The sequence below is a fragment of the Myodes glareolus genome, chromosome 11, assembly GCF_982192425.1.
Source record: "Myodes glareolus chromosome 11, mMyoGla1.1, whole genome shotgun sequence".
In the NCBI taxonomy this organism is placed as follows: domain Eukaryota; kingdom Metazoa; phylum Chordata; class Mammalia; order Rodentia; family Cricetidae; genus Myodes; species Myodes glareolus.
In genome coordinates, this window is record NC_142036.1 from 82,016,916 (window position 1) to 82,038,956 (window position 22,041).

A 22,041-nucleotide genomic window follows, 5' to 3' on the forward strand; every position below is an offset into this window, starting at 1 on the left:
GGATGAGTGGGTGAGAGATTGGAGCATAAACAGGGCTGAGACAAAGACAAGGTCAGCCGTAAGTGGGTCAGGAGACCAGGGTAGATAGAGTGGGCCTGGACAGCTCTCTGGGAGGCCTGCCACCGCCCCACCCTCTCCAGGGACTGGGTGACTCAGCACTTCCTATTATTACAAAGGCCAAACCCAGGAGGCCCTATCTAGGCTGACTGCAGTAAAACTACCCTGTTCTTCTTCTGGCTCTGGTCCATTCTCTGTCTGTACAGTAAAAGGTTGTTCCAGAAGGGATGTGTGCCACTCATCCCAGTATTTGATGGTACTTTCCATTTTCCTTGCGCCAACAGCTGGCTATGTCAGGTTATTTTGTCAGTATTGTTCCGTAACAGCTGCCATTGATCGGGGGTCCCTGGGTGCCAATGTTTTGTGAACGACTTTACGAGGACACAATGTGTACATCTCAGACGCTGAGAACAAGGTAAGAACCACCCTGGCTACTTGCAAATGGGAAACGGGAGGCTTAGTGATGACGTTATTTTATGGGGTGCTTGAAAAGCAAAGCTCCCGAGAGGCCTGAGTAAGTCTTTAGTAGAGCTTGCGGGGCTGCCCCACGCAGAGGAGGGGGAAGCATTCCCGACCTCTACAGCGGTGCTGTTTACAGAAAGGCAGCTCTGGATATCCGCAGCAAGCTGGCGTTGCTTGCAGAAGCGGAGAGAGAGCTGTTCGACGGTCAGTTAACCTTTTGCTCGGGGTCCCATTGCGTAGGAATTTAGGGCTGGTCCAGACGCACAGTGTTACCCAAGATAGTTTTAGCACTTAAAATACTCTTAGGCATGCTCTCACGAGATGTCATAACTATAAACCAGTGGCCTACTACAGTTACATTGTTCAGGGACAAGAGTCTAACTCGGGCCTTTTGATTTTGAAAACTCTTACATATATTTGTGTGTGTGCATGTGCCTACCTTCATGAGTGTGTCCTTTCTCTAGGGCCAGGGCCTTGAACTGAATTGGTCCTTAGACTTGGTGGCAAGCACCTTTACCACTGAGCCATCTCGCCGACCTAAGCCACCGTACTAAGACTCTGTGCATGTGACCTGGAACCATGGTTACCTGGTAGATACTATACATGGCTTCTCTGGATTGAACAAAAGCCAGAACTTGATCCTATGTAAGAGAACTTAGAGAAAATTAAAAGCAAACACAGGGCCCAGAGGCGGTAAGGAGGAGAATTGGGAGGGAAGCTTAGTAGAACACTGGAGTCGCTCAGAGGATGGGGCTCTCGATGGTCGGGAAGGTGCCACTTAGAGGAGTAGGAATGTTTACATTCTTTTATATCTCTTTAAGATGGATGTGTTCTGTGAGCGCTGTTATTCATGGATGGATTCTGCAGATCTGTTATCCAGGTCTAGATTCTTCCAGTCACAGAAGACAGGAGGGTGTTCAGCGGAACGTGAGTGTGTGCCCTGTCTCATCCTCTCAGAGATGAGGGTACAGCAGCAAAGGCAGGGTCTCAGCTCTCCACATGGCCTCAGAATCAGACTCACTGACAGCCAAGGCTTTGTGTTGCCCGTTTCCTTTCCTTCGCTGGAGGTGCGCACACAGTGACCTTGACGTGCTGGACTAGGAATGAGTAAGGGTGATGGAGGCAGCCTCCCTTGAAGACCGACACTCTCTCTTATGTAACATGGTTTTTACGATGCCACTTGGAGAGTAGGAAGGAATGGCTCAGAGATGATAGCACCGGCTGGGTATAGTCAGGTTGGGGTGGAAGACGTTGGTGCTTGGGTCCCAAGTAGCAGGGACCCAGAAAGCTGGTGGGCACCACACTCCCAACCCTGCCTTCTTTCTCCTCAATGTCTCTGAATTGCCTTCTCCTTTCTTCCAGCTGAGTAAGGAGAGGCATCCTGGTTTTAAGACTAAAACCATCAGGTTTAAGCCTCTAACATTAAAAAACAAAACAAAACAAAAACAAACTCTTTCTCTGTTGATGTTGGCAAAAAGTAATTCTTCCTTCAGGAACAACACATTGAAAGCAAAGCATCGTTCATTTCTAAACGTCTTCATCCTCACTCCCCTTACCTCATTTCTCCCATTCACTTGTCTTTAATTTTGGGGATAGTGCTAAGGATGGAACCCAGACTCATTAAGCAAGTTCTCTAGTACCAAGCTACACCCCATCCCAGCCCTAACTTAGACTTAAACTTGACGGAGCATCAGCCTGCCTTAATCTTCATTTGTTGGTTCCCCAATAACTTCCATGAACCCTGGCTTCTGGTTCCGATTCTCCTACATTCCCGTCCTCCTCCTTTCACGTTAGCCGTCTGGTTGTCCTTTCTTCCTTTGTGAGTAAAACTCTTCTAGGTTCTACTTGGCTGTCTGCACGCACAAGTAGAGACATCACCACACCCTTGAGGCCAGGTGTGTGCATCTGTCCGGAAGCTGCGGCGGCTCTGGCTTCCCTGAAGGTAGCTGCTTTTCCTCTCCTCGTCTTCTCTGCTGTTTGACATCAGTCCTTGACGCTGGTGGCAAAGCAGCAGAGCCGGCGTACGGAGAAGAGCAGGGCCTGTCTCCAAGGCCTATCCAGCAGTGGGACCCTTCCATTCCTGAAACTTAGCTGGCAGATAAAAACAAAGATGACGACACAGTTCTTGTGGATCCTCTTACTTTTCTGGTAGTTATTTTTGGTGCCCGCGCTGATGTGCCTTCTTTTCTCCCACCTGACTACATGCTCGGTGACACCCTAGACCGAAAACGCTGCAGTTCTCAGAGGGGTGCAGTGGGCCACGAGGAGGCAGCCAGGTCCCACGAGAGGCTGCGGCAGGTGAGAGACCGTGACAGACAGGCACACCATGCAGAGGGAGTTTGGATATAGTTTATTTAGTAAGAGGGAAGAGAGAGAGAGACAGAGAGAGGGAGAGGGAGGAGGGGGGAGAGAAGAGGAGAAGAGGCCTCAGCCACCTCTGAAGAGAGACTAGGCAGAGAGAGAGAGAGAGAGAGAGAGAGAGAGAGAGAGAGAGAGAGAGATAGTGGGCTGGAAGAGGGAGAAAGATTCTCTTGCCTTGGCAGAAGGGGGGAAGTGGGTGGGGCTTGTCTCTTAAAGGGAAAGGACAGACCATTACGTACATCACAGGATGAATTTTCTTCCACCTGGTATATGCTCGGGGACACCCCAGGTTGAGTTTTCTGCTCTGTGTCCCTCTCTGTTTTGTCACCGAGGATGACTTATGCGTGACTGAGTCGGTCATTCATTTTTTATTCATTCAAAACAATCTGCTGAGAGCCTGTATTCTGCTAAATTCTGGGAATACAGAATAATCCGATGTGGCTCCCAGGTGCTGGGAGTCCGCAGGTGAGAAAGGAGAGGGAAAAGCGTTTATAGATAACGCCGTTTAATGTGGGGTCTTGTCAGGGTTTCTATTGCTGGGAAGAGACACCATGACCACGGCAACTCTTCTACAGGAAAACATTTAATTGGGGGTGACATATACTTTCAGAGATTCAGCTCATTTCCATCATGGTGGGACCTGGTGGTGTGCAGGCAGACACGGTGCTGGAGCTGAGAGTGCTACGTCTTGATCAGCAGGCAACAGGAAGTGATGTAGGACACTAGGTGTAGCTTGAGCATAAATGAGACCTCAAGGCCCACCCCCACGGTGACATACTTCCTCCAGCCAGGCCATACCTATTGCAACAAAGCCACACCTAATAGAGCCACACCTTTTGGAGGCTATTCTTTCAAACTACTGCTGTAGTCTTGGGTGCCTGAGTGGAGTGTTGCCTGTGTGGTTACAGAGAAAGCACTGGCTTGAGGAGAGATAGGTGGGTGTTGGAGAAGGCTTCTTGTTTTCTGGGTCTGGACTTGTTCAGAGATTCACCAGTCTGACTATCAATAAACATTAACAAAGATTTTATTACTCAGATACTGACCCCAGGTTTATACTGGAGACTTGAGATTCCAGAATTCGGAACTGCCACCTCAGTTAGGGGTTTATAAAGGCAAAGAACACAAAGTTACAATTTGTTCTTGTGCAAACAGAAGGTCATCTTATGTAAAGTAAGCTTGTTGACACAAGCAGAAACAGCTGTGAAAAAATGTAACCCTTAACAGCACTTAACTTTTGCAGGTCTAATATCTCTGTGTAGTTCTCTTAAGCACAGATACTTTGAACTTTTAAACATAAAGTTAGCCATCAACATAACCTTAGCCACCACACCAGAAAAGCTGAGCATTATGAAGGAAGTTGGGGAAGAGGAGAGCTTTGGTGAAAGGAGAATAATTTCAAATCAGGAACCAGAAGCTTCGATGTGAGAACTTTCAGAGAATAAACAAAGGACTTTTGAGCAGTGTACAAAGGTTACAGCCAGGTCCCAAGAGCCACAGGTTTAAGGTCCAGGGGGAGGTCCAGGGCACTTGGGGCCCTGAGGAGGCTTTCTTACAGGGAGTGTCATATAGTCAGGTCTACCTGCAAACAGAGTGTTCTAAGCACTAGAATGGAGAAGAACAAAATTCTAAGATGCTGTAAGGATGGAAAATGCACCAGTTTGGAGGGTTTTAGGAATGGAGCAGGGAAGAGGTAGTGATGGTCAGATCTCTGGTCCTAGCAGTAAGAAAGGAGAAAGAAGGGGTCTGAGAAATGCTAAGGAAATAAAACAGTTCAGTGGCTAAGAGGAAATGAGTGGAAGGATCAAGGATCACTCCTGGGCTTCTGGCCTGGTTCCAGCTAGAGAGGGCAGCAGCCCTGGTGTGTTTGCTGTGGCTGCTGTGATGGCTAACCTTCATTGTCACATTGACTGGGTTCCGAATCATCTAGAAGATCTAGCTCTGAGTAAGTTAAATCTCACCTAGATTAACTGTTTTAACTGAAGAGGGAAGGTTCATCCTGAATGTAGGTGTCACCAGCCCATGGGCTGGGTGCCCAGACAGTTAATAAATAAGTACAAAGTGAACTGACTCCGGACTGTGGACATAATGTATCCAGTTTTCTTACACTCCCCCATTAGGATTTAGGCATTATGCTGACCCCTGTCACCTGGCAGGATGCACCCAGACAGTACCCTGGTCAACTTAGGCTCCTATGGCTGCTATGTCACTGGGCAGGTGCAAAAGGTCCCCTTAAAAGACAAGCTCTACCCCCACCCTCCACTCCACCCCCGCTCTCTTTCCCACTGCTCTTCTGAAGAGGCAGGCTGGTCCTTGCCTCTTCCTCTGCCTTTTTCTTTCTTTGTATTTCTCTTTCTCTCCTCCCCCATCTCAATAAAACTTCCATCTAAACTCTGCCTGCCTGGCCTGTCTGTCCCTCACCTGCCGTGAGGTCCCTTGGCCCACCAAGGTCTCTCTCACACCATTTTATAACACCCCATTATGGATTCCCTTTTAAACCTTGAGAATAGTTTTCATTCCTTAAATTGTCTTTGTTAAGCATGTCGCCACAGTAGTGAGAAAATCATACTGAATCAATTTTTTTAAAAGAAGGAAAGAAGAAGTGACATGATTGTTCCTAGGTATGGTGGAGGAGAAAGTTAATTGGGATAAAAGGGAGACCATAGGTAGAAGCTGGGACATCTGGGCTGGGCCATGTGGGAGGGGGAAGGGAAGAGAGAGAGAGGAGAGAGGGAACCAGTGCAGCAGTCAGGAGGCCCAAAGGCACAAAGAGAGTGGGTAACCTAAATGGTTGGATTATATAGGGAAGAGCAGCTCAGGCTTCTGAGCTGGAGAGTTCTGGGTGGGGGTGGGGTATGCCAGCCAGAAGGACCTTGTTACAGACAGGGATTAAGAGATGGGGAGAACCTGGTGGCCAGTGTCCACTTTGATAAGTTAAATAGGCACCCCAGCTATTACGGTAAAAATAAAATGCTTTGGTTCCCTGAGGGGCACAGAAGCAGGCCATGAGGGCCAGCGGGTCCCAGGCAGGGAGCCACGCAGCAGGTGAGAGACAAAGGAGGATAGGCATGCCACACAGAGAAAGTGGGTATTTATTTAGTGGGTTATGGAAGGGAAGGGGAAAGGGGAAAGCGAGGGAGAAGGGTCGAGGAGAGAGAGGCAGAGAGAAAAAGAAAAACAGAAAGAGAGAGGGGAGGAGAGGAGCCTTAGTAGAAGCTACCTCTTTGGGGGGGGGGGAGGTGGATGGGTGTGGCTTGTCTCTTAAAGGGACAAGACAGGCCATTACACCAACCATTCATTCCAGGTTTGAAACCTTACACTGACATACCCATGAGACAATTCACTGGAAAGGTTTAAAGACTTAATGCTGACAGGCTTGCAGGGACCTATTCAAGAGCAATGGAGGAAAAGAGGCCCTGGGAATTTTGTCTTTTAAAATTCATATTCTTTCTCTTAAAGTGGCCCCAACCCTACTTCGGCTGATACTAACTGCAAACACAAAACCTGGCTCCAGTCCTTTGTGGGAACCCAAAACTGAATCTATTTCACCTCATCTGAAGGCCAGAGAGTTTGAGCTTATCTTTGCTCTTTCAAAGTTGTTGACAACAGGTGTGGCTACAAACAAGTTATCCTAGGGTGTGGTTACTTGGTGTTTTGGACATTAAGATGGCTCATTGATGGGGATCCACTTCACCCTGACCAAAGGTCAGAGAATTCAAGCATCCTTCTACTCCTTCTTTTGAAATAGGAGGTTTGACTTAGGGCGTGGCTGCCTATAGGATACTTGGTTTAGGGTGGGTCCACTACTCCAAACATCAAATGCTTTTCTCAAGAATTAATGACTTGATGTTTCAAATACTGGAGCAAATAACTGTCCTGGTTGTCCTTTGTATCATGCTAAAGCAGCCTTTTGCCTTTGCCCCCCTTTTTGAATGAGGTTATTAAAGCATAAGAAAAATAAATACAGGCAAACTCAGACCTCAGAATTCAGCATTCGGCATCCACTGAGTTGCCCTCCTGGTACTATCCTGTGTCTCTGTGTTTCTTTATTATCTCTGTTCCTCCTACCTAACATTTCTAATCCTCACGCTCTTACCCTGGAACATATGAACTCGCTGTGGCCAGGATCGCGGCAGAAGATAGGCCTAACGTTAGCTCGCGGCACTCCTGCCAAATCCACGCCCCACTCATCCATTACCAGCACCTGATCATCTCCCCAGCAGCTGCTATGGTGTCAGCCCCAAGCTCAACACCTTTGTCATCAACCTGACAGGCCAACCTAGGAGCTGCCCTTTGTCTCCTGTCCTAGGGTTTCCAATGCTGTGAAGAGAAACCATGATTGTGGCAACTCTTATAAAGTGAGCATTTAATTGGGGTGGCTCACTTACAGTTTCAAAGGTTCAATCCATTATTGTCATGGTGAGGAGCAAGGGTGCACGCAGGCAGACGTGGTGCTGGAGTAGTAGCTGAGAGTCCTACATCTTTCAGGCAACAGGACAACTGAGACACTGGACAGAATCCTGAGCAAAGGAAACCTCAAAGCCCGCCCCCACAGTGATGCACTTCCTCTAACAAGGTCATTCCCACTCCAACAAAGCCATGCCTCCTAAAAGTGCCACTCCCCATGAGATTATGGGGTTCAATTACATTTAAACTATCACACCTCCTTTATCTAAAATTAATTTCTCAGCAGATGCTTATAGTTTCAGAAAGATAACTGTCTGTCAGTCCTCTGAGACCTATCTGCTAGCAGAATGCTTTCGTCTGACTGTCTTGTTTGCCTGTCATTTTCCGTGAAGTCCCCAGCAGTCATTCAGCAATATCTGTGATTTCTGCAGGGGTACATTTAACATGTGGTCACGCTTCAGAATTCCATTTGATGATGCTGAGTCAAAGGCAATTAACATTTTAGAAGATTAACCTTTGAACGTTCATCATTCAATGGTCCCTTTATCTGGAATATAGCTGGTTGTGGCCTGCAGTCCCAGGGTTGATCTGGCCCCATCTCCCATCACTGTGGCCCGCTGCATTGTCCCCTGGGAAATTACTTCTGAGGGTTCTTCAGTTTTCTGAGCAGCTGCTGTGCCATGTATGACAAATCTAATTTCGCTTCCTGAGCTTTTCCTACTCATAGCACCCATCAGCTTCGATAGGTCCTCATCCAAGATCTCTAAAATGGGGCTTGCCGTATCAATTTATTATCTCAGCCATCGCAATAAACCAGACACTCTCTCTGCGTTCTTACTTTAGGGCTGAGGCAGGCCTGCCATGGTCTGAGGAAGAACATGCTGTTCAGCCTTGTGCTTCAAAAGATGGAGCCCTCTTAAGCTGTCTGTTGCTATCCTTCAGTTTTCTATCACAGGCAACATTCTACAGAAACAAAATAAAGCAGCCGGGCGGTGGTGGGGCACGCCTTTAATTCCAGCATTCGGGAGGCTGAGGCAGATGGATCTCTGTGAGTTCGAGGCCAGCTTTGTCCACAAAGAGAGTTCTAGGACAGGCTCCAAAGCTACAGAGAAGCAAACAAACAAGAAACAAACCAAACCAAAAACAACAACAACAACAACAAAAAAAACAAAACAAAAAAACCAAACCCAATGAAAAAAGGTAAAATAAAGTGAGGACACACTTCTCTGTGAGACACTCCTGTGTCACCTCATGCGGTGGGTGGTAATGGCTCACACAAGATTTTTCTTCTTCATACTTCCATACCTGTAACTTGTCACTTGGTAGAAATCAGAGGTGCGGTGTGACTGGTGGGACCAACCAAGCCCCAGGGACTTGTCCCGATTAGAGCGCTCAGGGGAATAACCATCATCATTCCTCATAAAAGAGAAAGTCATTTCCAACCAGGCAGGGTGTCCCAAGTCACTCTTAGAGCCCTCACAACTGCGAGTTGGGAGCGGGAGAATCAAGAGTTCAGAGACATCCTCAACTACTTAGGGAGTTCAAGGCGAGTTTAGGCTACATGAGACCCAATATTTTATAACCAAAAAAACAGCAACGAAAGACCCCAAAAGTCCAAACACAGAGAGGACATTCCCATCAGGAAAGCATGAAGACTTGTCTTCTGCAGCCCTGACCAGCACAGCTGAGGCTGGGGCCACACGTGTGTATGCATGTGTGTGTGTGTATGCATGTGCGTGTGTGTATGCATGTGTGTGTGTGTGTGTGTGTGTGTCCATTTCTTTTTTGAGAAAACACTTTCTCTAGCTTTAGTCCCTTCTCTGTGCCAGGTCTTTAGGTGTCTGTGTTGCTTTGGGGGATGTGGGGATGTCGTGCATTTGAAGTTGGAGTAAGGCACAAAGAGAAGCCTGGCAGAGCCTGGGGGATGTGAGTAGGAGTCAGAGCCAGGCGCTTGTAAGGGCTGAGCAGGCGTGAACTCCATGTTAGGGTCGAAGTGTGGAACGCTTGCCTAGTCCTTGATTTTCAGAAGCATGCAGGGAGAAGAACTTAGTGGGACACCAAGCTTCCTTCCAGTCACACATAACGTGAACTCTGTCCTTTGCTCCCCTAAGAAAACTACAGAGAAGAGCAAAATTGTATACCATCTGGTCAATCCAGAATGAGCACCAAAGCCTTGTGCACTCTATACACATTCAGGCCTGGGCACTTTTCGTCCTGGTTTTGGCTTTGTCTCTGTCCTGCTACTGATGGTTGGTTAAGTGGGAGGGGACAAAGGAGAAGGTATTTTACATAAAGGGAACTGCAAAGATACCAGAGACCAGCAAACCTTTTCCCCCTGTACTTCTTACCTCCCCTTCCTCCACCAGCCCTAACTGCTCACACAGTGTGGGGCCTGAATAAGATTTTCCCAGCTTTTGGTCAAAGAACCACAGGCTCTGAGACTGCTGAGGGGAAGTAGTTCCCTCCAGTGATGTGCCCACTGATATAGGCTTTCCAGTCCTAAGGAGTCGGCCCTAAGCTCATGAACATACCGGTAATGTCAACTGGACTCAGTAGGTTGTGTGTGTGTGTGTGTGTGTGTGTGTGTGTGTGTGTGTGTGTTGTTAGGTTCAAGATAAACTCTGTTCCCCAGACTTCAAAAGGTAGTCTAATGAGGTCAGTCTGGACTAGAGGGGAATTTCTGGTGTTTAGTTAAAAGTCAGTATTTCCAGGGACTTGTGAAACTGGGTTTTCACCTAGCCAAAGGAGGTGTTTCCCTCAGCTCTGACCTATGACTGCCGTGGTGCCTTCTAGGTATCCCAGCTCTTGCTGGCCTCCAGGCTCCTTCAGCACAAGTATCTGTTGCACATTTCCAAGTTATAACATCCTAGCCTAGCTCTTCTCACCTTGTCCCCTACCCTACACTCCTTCTAGCTCACGTTTCCTCCCCATAGTGGCTCATTCTCATAGCCTTGTTTCTCTCCCTCCTCCCAGGCACCCCCCCGTGTGTGTGTGTGTGTGTGTGTGTGTGTGTGTGTCTGTCTGTCTGTCTGTCTGTCTGTCTGTCTCTGTTCAGTATTCTCTATTCTAGTCTCTATCTCCTGCGGCTGTTTTCCACAATCCTGGCTATCTGCTGGCCATGTTTAGAATATTTCTTTCTCTCTCTGCTCTGGATACTTCCAGATGCATCTGGCTGTTTTCTCCTATCTACAATAAGAACCTTACCCCTAACCATACTATGGAGTGTTCATGGCATCAATTTATATGTGTGTGTGTGTGTGTGTGTGTGTGTGTGTGTGTGTGTGTATAACAACAATAATCACAGAAGTCATTCTGTGTCAATTCGAGTCAGGGTGCGGTGGAAAACAGGGAGGCATTGAAAAGGAGGGGGTGGAAATGATGTAAATACAGTATACCCATGTATGAAATTCTCAAAAAATTAAAGTTAAAATTTAAAAAAAAAGATTTTTCCCTGTTTCTGGCTATGTGCAAGCCAGCACTCAGCTGTTCAGCCAATTGATACAGCTGTTCCTCACAAGCCAGAGAGGGAGGAGGGACCGTTCCTCAGAGCTGGGTCAGCTAGGCGTTCGACTGAGGTGGGTGGAATTTGTTAGGTTCGTCTTTCCTTCCTGCCACTGTCTCTTCCCATCCTTCTTTGGCCTTCCCTCCCGCCCCTTTGCCGGCGCCCTTGATCCTCAGACATTCTCTGCTCATTATTTCTCCAGCGGCAGCTTGCTCTTCTACTCCCGCGTCCTCTGCTCCCTGCTGTGGCCAGCAGCAATCTGTCTCCGTCGTTAGTGGCCTGGAGGACACGAAGGGAGCTGAGCAAGCATGAGGCTTGGCTGGCCAGCGATGGGCACGGCTTCCCTGACTCGGGACGAGGGAAGGAAGATGCAGAGTATCCTTGTAACCGTTGTACTATTGTCTATTTTGGATCCAGACTGATGGATCTCAGCGTATAAAGTATGGCAGCGAGATCCAGGTTGTTAACTCAGCAAACCACCAGGTCCGGTGCCTTCCTCTTTGACTAATGGGTTCCAGGGCTACTCGTGGGGGCTATCAGCCCACGTGAGGTGGAGTAGGAAGGACACACATCTGCTTAGCATGCTGTACGTGAGATCACCTGGATCTGGGTTACAAAAGAGGTGCAATCAGTTCTTGCTGGGCTACCCTCTGTGGCCTGTCCTCCCCTTCCCTTGCTGCTTGCCCTGTGTTGTAACAGCGGGAGGAGAGCATCCAGGGCATGAGGCAACTCCCTTGTCCTGACCTCCACAACCTGTTTGCTTTTAGTAATTACAATTTATCTTTAGAGCTAGTACAGAAAAACAAAAACCACGCACATTTGTGAGGTTGTGTGGGGAGGTTCCAGAGACACCTGCTTTGTGCAGCGTTCACTTCAGAGTCCACAACCTCCCCACGTGGTTTTTTTCTGTGCCATCTGCACCAACAACCAAAGGGGATTACCCACTCTGCCTCAGTGGCAGAGTCAGAAAAGTCACCGCTCTGACAGTGAGATCTGAAACAGAGAAAAGAACGGAGCTACCTACTCCTTATGGTCTTTTGGGGTGAAAACTCCACCCATCTGAGGCTGTGAGCCTTAAAAAACAACATCCTTTGTTCTGTCCCTCCCAGGGATGCTGATGTTCACAAGTATTGTATCTCTTCTGGAACGCCCTCCATCCTAAGCACGCCATAAATATTTACTAAACTGGCGAGTGACTCTCGCTGCCTATAATAGCCGTGTTGGGAACACGAGCACAGGTCGATACTAGAAGATCTTAGTCATCGAGGCAACCACCAGCCATGCCCTCTGCTGCCCTCTGTAATTATAGGGGAGCGAATGCCACGAGGCTTTTTACATTTTACTTCATTGCATCCATTCATTTGGCCCATCAGAAAATTAGCTGTTGGAGTGTGAACTGCTCTTGCAGGGGAACCAAGCTCAGGCCTTAGAACCCATGTCGGGTAGCTAACAAAAGCCCGTAACTCCAAGGATTCGGATGCCTCTGATCTCCTGGGCCCCTGTACTCTCGTGCGCATGACTACACAGAGACACACATACATATCATCATTTCAATTTTTTTCAGGTGTTTCAGGGCTAGGGAGATAGTCAGTAGTATTTGCCATGTAACTATGAGGACCTGAGTTCGGTCCTCACTGGACAGTGTGGGAGTGTGTGGTCATAATCCCAGCACTGGGGAGGCAGAGATAGAGGCAGCACCCTGGGGCTTGCTAGCCATTCAGTCTAGCCTAATTGTCAATCTCCAGGTTGCAGTGAGAATCCCAGTCTTAATAGAACAAGGTGGATGGTTGATGCCAGAGTTGACCTCTGGACCTTGACTCCCCCCTCCTGTTGTTGTATACTATTGTTGTTGTATATTGGCTGGGTTTTGTGTGTCAACTTGACACTTGACTTGGCTAGAGTCATCAGAGGAAGGAGCCTCAGTTGAGGAAATGCCTCCCAGAGATCCAGCTGTAAATCATTTTCTCAGTTAATGACCAATGTGGGAGGGCCCAGCCTACTGTGAGTTGTTCTATTCCTGGACTGGTGGTCTTGGGTTCTATAATAAAGTGGGCTGAGGAAGCCAGTAAGCAGCACCCCTCCATGGCTTCTGCATCAGCTCCTACCTCCAGGATCCTGCCCTGTTTCACTTCCTGTCCTGACTTCATTCAGGGATGAGCAGCAATGCTGAAGTGTAATCCAAATAAACCCTTTCCTCCCCAACTTGCTTTTTGGTCATGGTGTTTTGTTGCAGCAATAGAAAACTTAGCTAAGACACTAGGCATTGTAACTGTAAGTGGTTCTTTGTCTTTTTTTAAAAAATTCTTATAAGGAATTGTGTCTGTGACTTGATTCATTCCACAGTTATCCGTCTTGTGGCAGGCTATGTTAGATGCTATTATCACAACAGTGAATAGGACAGGTAGGAAGCTGAACCTGAGAGAAAGGACGTATTCAAAAGGAATGTTCCTTCTGAAAAACAGTGCTGGCTGTTCATAAGGAACCCACATCTTGCTGCCCCTTTCCACCACGGCTCATTTTCAATGCTTTCACAAGTCCCATGCATTCAGCATTGTTATCTCCAATTTTTAAATTTAGAAATCAGATCATGAGAGGTTAAATAACTCCCCCAAGGTCACAGAGCTAGTAGCTGGCAAGGCTACATCTGTATGCTCCTCCGCTTAGCTGTAGGCCCCACACCACTGCCCCGTGATTGACCTTGCCTGATGTGGTGGCTAGGAGGAATTGTTGGCAGGCCTTGGCTGTGGGAACTCATGGCCAGCAGCAAGTAAAACTGAATAAAATATTGAGCAGAAGAGCCTGAGGCTGCCCAGAGAGAATAAACAGTCTGTCTGGGGGTCAAGGAGGGATTTAACATTGAGGAGTTGTTGAAAACTGAGGCCAAGGGAAAGGGCTTTATTGCCTAGATCTACAGGGTATCACTTTCAAGTAGAAATGACTCATTATCCAGTGGGAACACAATAGATGGAAGCTAAGATTATTTTACTCCTTAATCTTATTGTTGTTGCTCTTGTTTTGCTCCACGAATACATTCATTATATAATATTTATTGAGTGGGATAATGGGTATTACATTACACTGTATTTTAATTTCAGAGGTGTTAATTTCAGAGATGTTAAACTGTTTTAGCATATGAATCCGTGTTTTGCTCTGTTCAAAGTATTTTAATCAGTGAAAATACTAGAGAGTTGGATTGTAATCTCATGTTCACTATAATCAAGAAACTATAATATCATTTATTTAAGTAAAAATTATTTAAAGTGTGATCTGGGATAAAATAAAATAGCTTAAACACAACTATGCAATATTCTTACATATAAATTCAGTGACTTCATATACCAGCTAAATTTCTTTTGGGGGTTGTCTGGGTCACTGTTCTATGGTTGTGAAGAGATACCACGACCACAGCAACTCTTATAAAAGAAAACATTATTTGGAGCTTGCTTACGGTTTCATAGGGTTTAGTCCATTATCGCCATGGTGGGGAGAAGGGCAGCAGGCAGACATGGTACTGGAGAAGGAGTTGAGAGTTCTACTTCTGAACTGGCAGGCAGCAGGAAGACAGAGACACTGAGTCTGGCTTGGGGTTTTGAAACCTCCATCCCTCTCCGCTACCCCGAGACACACTTCTTCCAGCAAGGCCACACCTACCTAGTGAGGTCATACTTCTTAACCCCCTCAAGTGGTGCCACTTCTTGATGACCAAGCATTCACATACACAAACCTATGGAGCTAGTCTCATTCAAACCACCTCAGGGATGTTTTGGACCTAGCATACATGCTCCTACTATGTTACAGAATGATTGAAAACAATCAAAATGCTTATCAAAAGTCAAAACTTAACACTGTCCATATAGCTAGAAACTGAAGTGGTATTGGCCCAGACATGATTCCCAAAGCATAATGGGTACAGGCTGAGAATCCCAAAGCCCCAAACCCCAGACCTTTGGATTCTGGAGCAATATGCATTTCAGACAGTCCCGGCAGTAAAATTTGTGCAAACTTGCCAAATCTGAAAACCCGGATTTCAGAATACTCCTGGTCCCAAGTGTTTTGGATGGTGGGTAGATAGCCTGCGACACACCACGGCAGTCTCTCTGTTTGATTCATCCTGTTTTATTTAACAACTTCTGAGGAGTTACACATACCAACTTGACCTGGCTTCCCTGAGAGGCTGTTGTGCTCCCATTATAAGACGCTTTTGGTAGGCTGGGTAACGGTGGACACACAGATACCACACTGACAATCGTTCACTTTGGATTTTAGTGAGTGACAGCAGCAGCATTGCCTTCCCACAGAGCTTCCTCAAAATCAGATCCAACATGTCACCTCCGACTGGTCCAGAGTGTCTCTGAGGTCTTTATAGCTCTCATGTGACTGTCAAGTCACAAGTCACTCCAGGGCTTATTCTCAGAGAAGGTGAAGTTCCCCAGAACAGTGAGTCATGGCTGAAGCAGAGAGAGCCTGGATATTGTTCCCTCATTAAACCAGCCAGTGTTCCTCTGAGAAACATGGGTCTGACAACGTGGTTACCATCATTAGCCGGAGGCTGTCTGCAGTTTCACATCCTATGTCATGAAACTGTCATGTTAAGCACCTATTTTCTTCTGGCTGGGTAGCATCTTTAAGGAACAATGTTTCATTGGACAATTCAGAGAGCGCACACTGAGTTGGAATTTACCAATGCAAAACGAAGACAGAAGAAATTGTGTGTGTGTGTACGTGTGTGTGTGTGTGTGTGTGTGTGTGTGTGTGTGAGAGAGAGAGAGAGAGAAAGAGAGAGAGAGAGAGAGAGAGAGAGAGAGAGAAATGGGAGTGTCTGATCAAATAAGATGTCTTAATGGTGAATAAAAGCTTAAGGCAGCGGATCCAGTGTGTGGTCGCCAAGCCGCATCATCCATCACCCAGAGACCAGAGGCAAGGGTGGTTGTACAGGGAAGATTTGTGTGGTGGGAACATTTGACACTAAATGGATAGCAGTGTTTTTACATTATGTAGTAATAACTGAAGACTATTGCTTGACATTTTGTTCATTGACCAAGTACTTGTTGAATGCTCAACGGTGCTAATCCCTGGGCTGGGTGGTTAGGATAAAGCTGTGTAAGGCAGAACACTGGCCCTGCTATGTCCTGTCCCAGGTAACCAGTGCTTCATAGAAGATGCATAGGGTAGGAAGGGTGGAGAAGCACATTCTCGCCCCAAAGTAGTCATGAGGTCTGGAAAAGTGGGCTAAAGTCTAACAATATTGTCTCCTGTGTGTAATGTAATACCAGAAAAGTGTTCCTTAGAGATTATGCATTTCTAGACTTGGTGATGGGTCTATTGCTGTGAAGAGATACCTTGGTCATGGCCACTCTTGGACAGGAAAGCACTGAACTGGGTTTGCTTACAGTTTCAGAGGTCTAATCCATTTGTGTCATGTCAGGAAGCATGGCGGCACATGGGCAGACATGGTGGTGGACAGGTCGCTGGGAGTTCTACATCCAGATCCACAGGCTGCAGGAAGAGAGAGACTCTGGGCTTGACTTAGGTCCTTGAAACCCTCAAGGGCCACTCCCAGTGACACACTTTGTTCAATAAGACCTCACTTACCCCAAGACCACGCCTCTTAATCCCTTTTAGTAGTCAACTCCCTGTTGACTATGCAGTCACACACATGAGCCTGTGGGAGCTGCTCTTACCCATCCACCACAGCGCCTACCTCTAAAAGGGTCAAGAAAGACTCTAAAGGGTCAGAAACTCCACTGGGGTCTGTTTTATCAAGTGATGCTTTGCTGGTCATGTTTAGTCAACTGACACAAATTGGAGTCGCTGGGGAGGAAGGAACCTCAGTTTTGAACTGCTTCCTTCAGATTTGCCTGTGGATATGTCTGCAAGGCATTTGTTTGTTGGTGTGTTTGGTTTTGATTGATGACTGAAGTTTAAGGGCCCAGCACAATGTAGGTAGTGCCACCTCTGGGCAGGTCCTGGGCTGTATAAGAGAGCCAGCTGAGCAAGCCATGGAGAAGCCAGTAAGAAGTGTTCCTCCACGGTCTCTGCTTCGGTTCCTGTCTCCAGGCTCCTTTCCTGCTGTTACCTGCAAGCCAAATAAACCTTTTCCTCCCCAAGTTACTTCTGGCCAGTGTTTATCACAGCAACAGAGAAGCAAACCACAACAGATGCTCTAGTTTGAGGAAGAGGCCTGGGAAGTTCTTCCTTGTTTGAGGCCATGTCTGCTTGGGGAACTTCAAGGGATCTTGCTTAGCTGGAGTATAGGAAAGGAGAAAGATGAGCAGTTGTGTAAAGGTTAGAATTCAGTGACTTTGTAAATCACGCTAAAGAGCATGAATTCTTTTCTACAAATGTCTCAGTCAATTCTGTGGCTGTGAAGAAACACCATGGCCACAGCAACTCTTACAATTCTACATCCAGATCAGCAGGGAGAGGAGAGACAGGAGGGGGGGGAGAGAGAGAGAGAGAGAGAGAGAGAGAGAGAGAGAGAGAGAGACTGAGCCTGCCTTGAGCATTTGAAACCTCAAAGCCCGCCCCCAGTGACAAATGTCCTCCAACAAGGCCACACCTCCTAATAGTGCCACTCCCTGCAAAGCAAGCCTTCAAATATATGAGCCTATGGGGCCATTCCTATTCAAACGACCACACCAGGGGTTAAGGAGCCAGTGAAGGTGTAGCAGCCATGTAGTAACCCAAACATTTGATGGAAAATGCATGCGATGTGTTTACTACTTTTTAGTTCAGTGCTGAAATCTTACAAAATAAGCTTCAGGGCAAAGAACCCAAAACCTAACAATCAAAAATAACTTAGTGAAAGTCACAACATTTCATCAACAATAAGAAAAGAAGTCACGCACTCAGGGTTTACAGCTCCTATAAGCATGAGAAGTGGGTGGGTGTGGCCGTCAGTGTGGAATTCCAGTCCCAGGAAGGCAGGAAGAAGGGGCTCTTGGAGAGAGTGGGCTAACCAGGTTAGCTACATTAGCGACTTCCATGTTCAATTAACTGCGAGGCCCTGACTTGGGAATAAGGAAGAGAGTGGTTGAGGGAGACTTCATGGCCCCCTTGGCTTTGCATGCATCATGCTCACAAATCCCATGTCACGTGGCCATCTCGCCAGGTTTGGATGCTGGTTTGAGTTGCATCGGTCTTTGTGTACTGTACCCTCGGCAGGTACTTTCTAGAATCAGGGAATTCCTTCAGTGCCATTCTCAGTTCAGGTTCTCTTCCTTCAGATGAATTTACATTTTCATAAATTGGAGCCTTTGGTGATTGAGGTTGCCTTCAGGGCATGTTTCCTATGGCCCCACTGCTGATGAGTTTTCTCGTCAACAACCTCTTTCCAATGTGTGCTTTGACTGAAACTTTGCCCTTCCTAGAGCTGTTTTCCTTGCTAAACTATCCAATTGAAAATACCTGTAGGCTCCACCTTTTGGTCTTTTTCACTGTAGACCTGGATAGGAATGGTGAGCAATAACAATTCTGCAGCCTGGATGCTTTGCTAGAATGTAACTGGCTTGGCCTGCAGCCCAGTGGAGTCCCTGCTCCCCTTTGAAACTGAGCCTTTAGCACTGGCATTTCTCGCCACAGTCTCGTCTTTCAATCCCATCAGGATAATTATGCTTATGGTAATCAAGGGCTTTTCGATAACAAGGTTCCAACCCTCCCATGTCCTTTCATGAAAAAAGGATCTGAGATTCACATGGTAAGACTTATCACAGCAAAAGCCTATTTATCAGTACAGCTTTCTGTATTAATTACTTTTCTCTGACTGTGACAAAGTATCTGAACACAGCCACTTAAGGAAAGGAAAGTTTGTTTTGGTTCATTGTTTCATAGTCATTCATAGCAGGGAGGTCACAGAGGCAGGAGCTTGAGGCAGCTGGTCACACTATGTTAGTCAGGAAGTAGAGTCAGGAATATTCCCATCCCATTTCTATTTGGTCCAGGACTCCAAACCATGGAATGACGTGGCTCACAGCCCATAGCTAAGGGCAGATTACCTCAGTCAACCTAATCTAGATAGCAACGCCAAGAGGCAGATCTGGGGATTCTAGATCTGGTTAAATTGGCAATCAAGGTGTTCATCAAAGGTGTTAACATGTCTAGTTGACTTAACTCTCCTATCGTCTCTGAGATGAGCCCTAAGTTAGTATCATTTTATAAGAGGGGAACTTGAGGCGTGGCGACTTGGTGACTTACCCACTGGTGAGTGGTAGAAGAGAGTTTAGTTCCTAATTGTCTCCTCTACTAAAGGCTATGCTGCTTCCTCAGGACAGAAGTCTCTCCAGGGCACTAGGAACACAATCCAGTGGACAATCCAGTGGACAATCCATCTTGCAGAAACAAGAACTGGAAAGTCATGGAAATGGTGATATCATCTGTGTCGGGAAAGTCATTCTCAGGACGTGGCTCAGGGCAGGAAGTGGGAATCAGGAATGGAAGCCTAGGCTACGCTGTGCTCCATAATTTCAGTGGGCATGAGAGGGAGAGGGTAGACTCTAGACATAGTTCAGATGTGGCACAGTTAGGTGTTGAGATGAATAGTGAACCCATTAACACTATTAATGGAACAGGAGTAGGTGTGACTATTTTCCAGTGGTGGAATTTAGGGACTTGGTGGGATGTAAGAAAATATTGAAACATGGGTTTTGGAACTTGGAGTTACTATCAAAACTAAAAATTGTATTATGTCATATCTGAAGAATTTCAAACTAATATATTGTTTCTCACTAATGTGTCAAAATGCAACTATTGATTCCATCTTAAAATCCAAATGTAAAAAATGAATAATACAAGAAAGAAAACAGTGAAGCTGGCAAAGTATATACACTACTTTATTTATAAAAGCAAACATGTAGGCAGGTATTCTAATTTACATGGTGTGAAAATGGTATTGAAGTACTATTTATACTTCCGGGGGTGGGAGATGGTAGGTTAAGGTAAAGATGTAGAACTTGAGAGAACAAGGTAAGAAGATATTGCCATGAGGACGCAAGGAAACGGTATGAAAGTTGCAGACTCACTCTTTGGAGTTACTTGATCCACCTAAGGCTTCTTAAATGCAGTGTAAGAAGCAGAACGAGGAGACGAAGACCAATTTGTTTGTATAGATGTGTGGGACTACAAGATGCTTTCTGCATCCCCATAAGAAAGAATAAGTTACGAAAATAAAGGGACTAGAGAAACAGCCTCCAGAGAAAGGCCATGACCTTATTGAGTGTGGTTGTGAGAGGGAATGCATCTCATTTTCTCGATGTTGGGAAGACAGAGAAAGCACCTTTGCTTACTCATCGTGACAAGTCTGATTTAGAAGGCAGCATAACCATTCATGAATCATAATCAAAGTTAGCCATCTGGAATACCACCGACAGAAAAATAGCTGTCTCCCATTGGAAGATGGTTCAGTTACGGAAAAAAAAACAGTATGTTGCCAATTAGCAACTACGAGCAGTGAGGATGAGTCCTATTAGGACCATGAAGGGAAGGAAAACTGTTAATTAGGAACGCTAAGGATGAAGGGAAAAAAAAGAAGAGGATAGAAAAAAAATCCCCCCAAACCAGTCATACACGATACCGTGGGTGTAGAGAGAAGGAAAGTCTCCAAATAGAGTTTTAACAGGGTGTCCTTGGACAGCAGTCTGTGGAGGCGGCGTGAAGTGGGCAGTAGCCCGATGTTGGTACGTGCTCCGTACAAAGCGGCAGATGACACGAGCGAGGAATTCAAAGGCTTTTTTTTTCTTGAAACATATGGAAGTTTTAAGGGAGGTAAAGGGAGAGTTGAGTGATTATTTTTACTCCACTCGTTTCTGTAGACACTGAAAACGCTAGACATCGCTAAATGTTATCATCATTTAAAAGGGATGGTTAGATATAACACAATTGGTTGGGATGCTTTCAGTTCCGAGTCATAGAAATGAAATAACATTGAAGTATTTGGTTAAATATTTGGAGTATTTACTGCTCATGTGTAAGTGTGGAGAGGTGGTGTGTGGGGCCGGCTAAGTGACAACAGCACCTCAGGCAGCTGCTTCTGCCCTTTCCTTTTGCCATTATGTGTTAGCTCTCCTTGTCCAAGATATGACTACCTTTCCATTTGCATTTTTCTTGAGACAATTACTTTCCCTAGACCTCTTCACACCCCATTGCCTGTAGTTGTGCTGCGTATCCGAGATGAACCAACCATTTGTAGAAAGGATGAGTCATGGGATCACTGACACCCCAACCCCTGGGAGGCACTTGGCAGTCTGAGAATGGATATGGGAGACAATGTGCGTCTGGGGTGGGCAATCACGGATGTTTGCCCAGCCCACAGTAGGCTGCACCATTCCCTAGGCAGGTGGTCCTGGGTTGCACAAGGAAGTCGAAGGCGGCAGGAGACTGGGAGTGAGCCAGTGAGCAACATTCTGCCATGGCTTCTGCTTCAAGTTCCTGCCGGAGTTCCTGCCTTGACTCCTTCCCAAGGTGGGCTGTAGCCTGTTAAGTTGAAATAAACTCCTTCTCGAGTTGTTTTTGGTCAATGCTTTATCACAGCAACCGACATGAAACTAGAACCCAATGTTTCAGTGTGACAAACACAATAGTTGGGTTTGCCCTGAGTTTTCAGTGCCTTTAGAATTCTTCTGACTGGATTCCTTCACAATAAATATTGCTAAAGTTCAAATCTGGCAGCTCACCCATTTTCATTGCCAAACTGCCTCCAAGTCGCTGCCAATCTGTTCCTACTTCGCACTGCCTTCCAGCTGAGAGTAAAAGACAGGCTTTGTAAGTCCTACCTGAGGGTTACAGGACAGTCTCCTAGGAGACTACACCAAGAAAACAGGAATGCTAAAAGACACTGCCTTCATTCTGGCGTACAAGAAAGACTCACTGACCTGACCTAAGCAGGAAGAAAGAGCTTTAGAAGCTTAAAGGTTCTCTGACCTTCATGGCAAGGTCATGTGGGATCTGATAGCTCTGCCACTGGGAACCAGAAGCTGGGCCCTCCCTCTGGATCTCTCTTCCTGCAAGCCTGCTCCTATATTCTCCCTTGTCTCCAGGAGGCAGAAGACAGCGCCTCTTCACAATGAGAAAGATTCTGAGAGAATCTGACTTACTAATGGAAGAACGGCAGCTTTGGTTAAGGACTCACCAGTAAGAGTTGCTAAACTGATAGCTGAGATAGACTTCTGACTCTCGGTCCATCTCGATCCCAAATCGGTAGCCACCAATGAGGTTTGTAGGAGCGACGCTGGCTGCCTTGCTGACTCAGTTTAAGCTTGTTC

The 22,041-nt window shown here is 46.5% G+C and overlaps 1 protein-coding gene across 1 annotated transcript in view; it reads left to right on the forward strand.

The window, feature by feature from the left end:
* The first annotated feature begins 213 nt into the window (after positions 1–213).
* The window catches only part of Ifrd1 (interferon related developmental regulator 1), a 43,765-nt gene continuing 21,937 nt past the window's right edge, over positions 214–22,041 (forward strand). The window contains exon 1 of the mRNA XM_048415437.3: positions 214–472. The gene's annotated coding sequence lies outside the window, so the exon portion shown is untranslated. The remainder of the gene's footprint in view (positions 473–22,041) is intronic.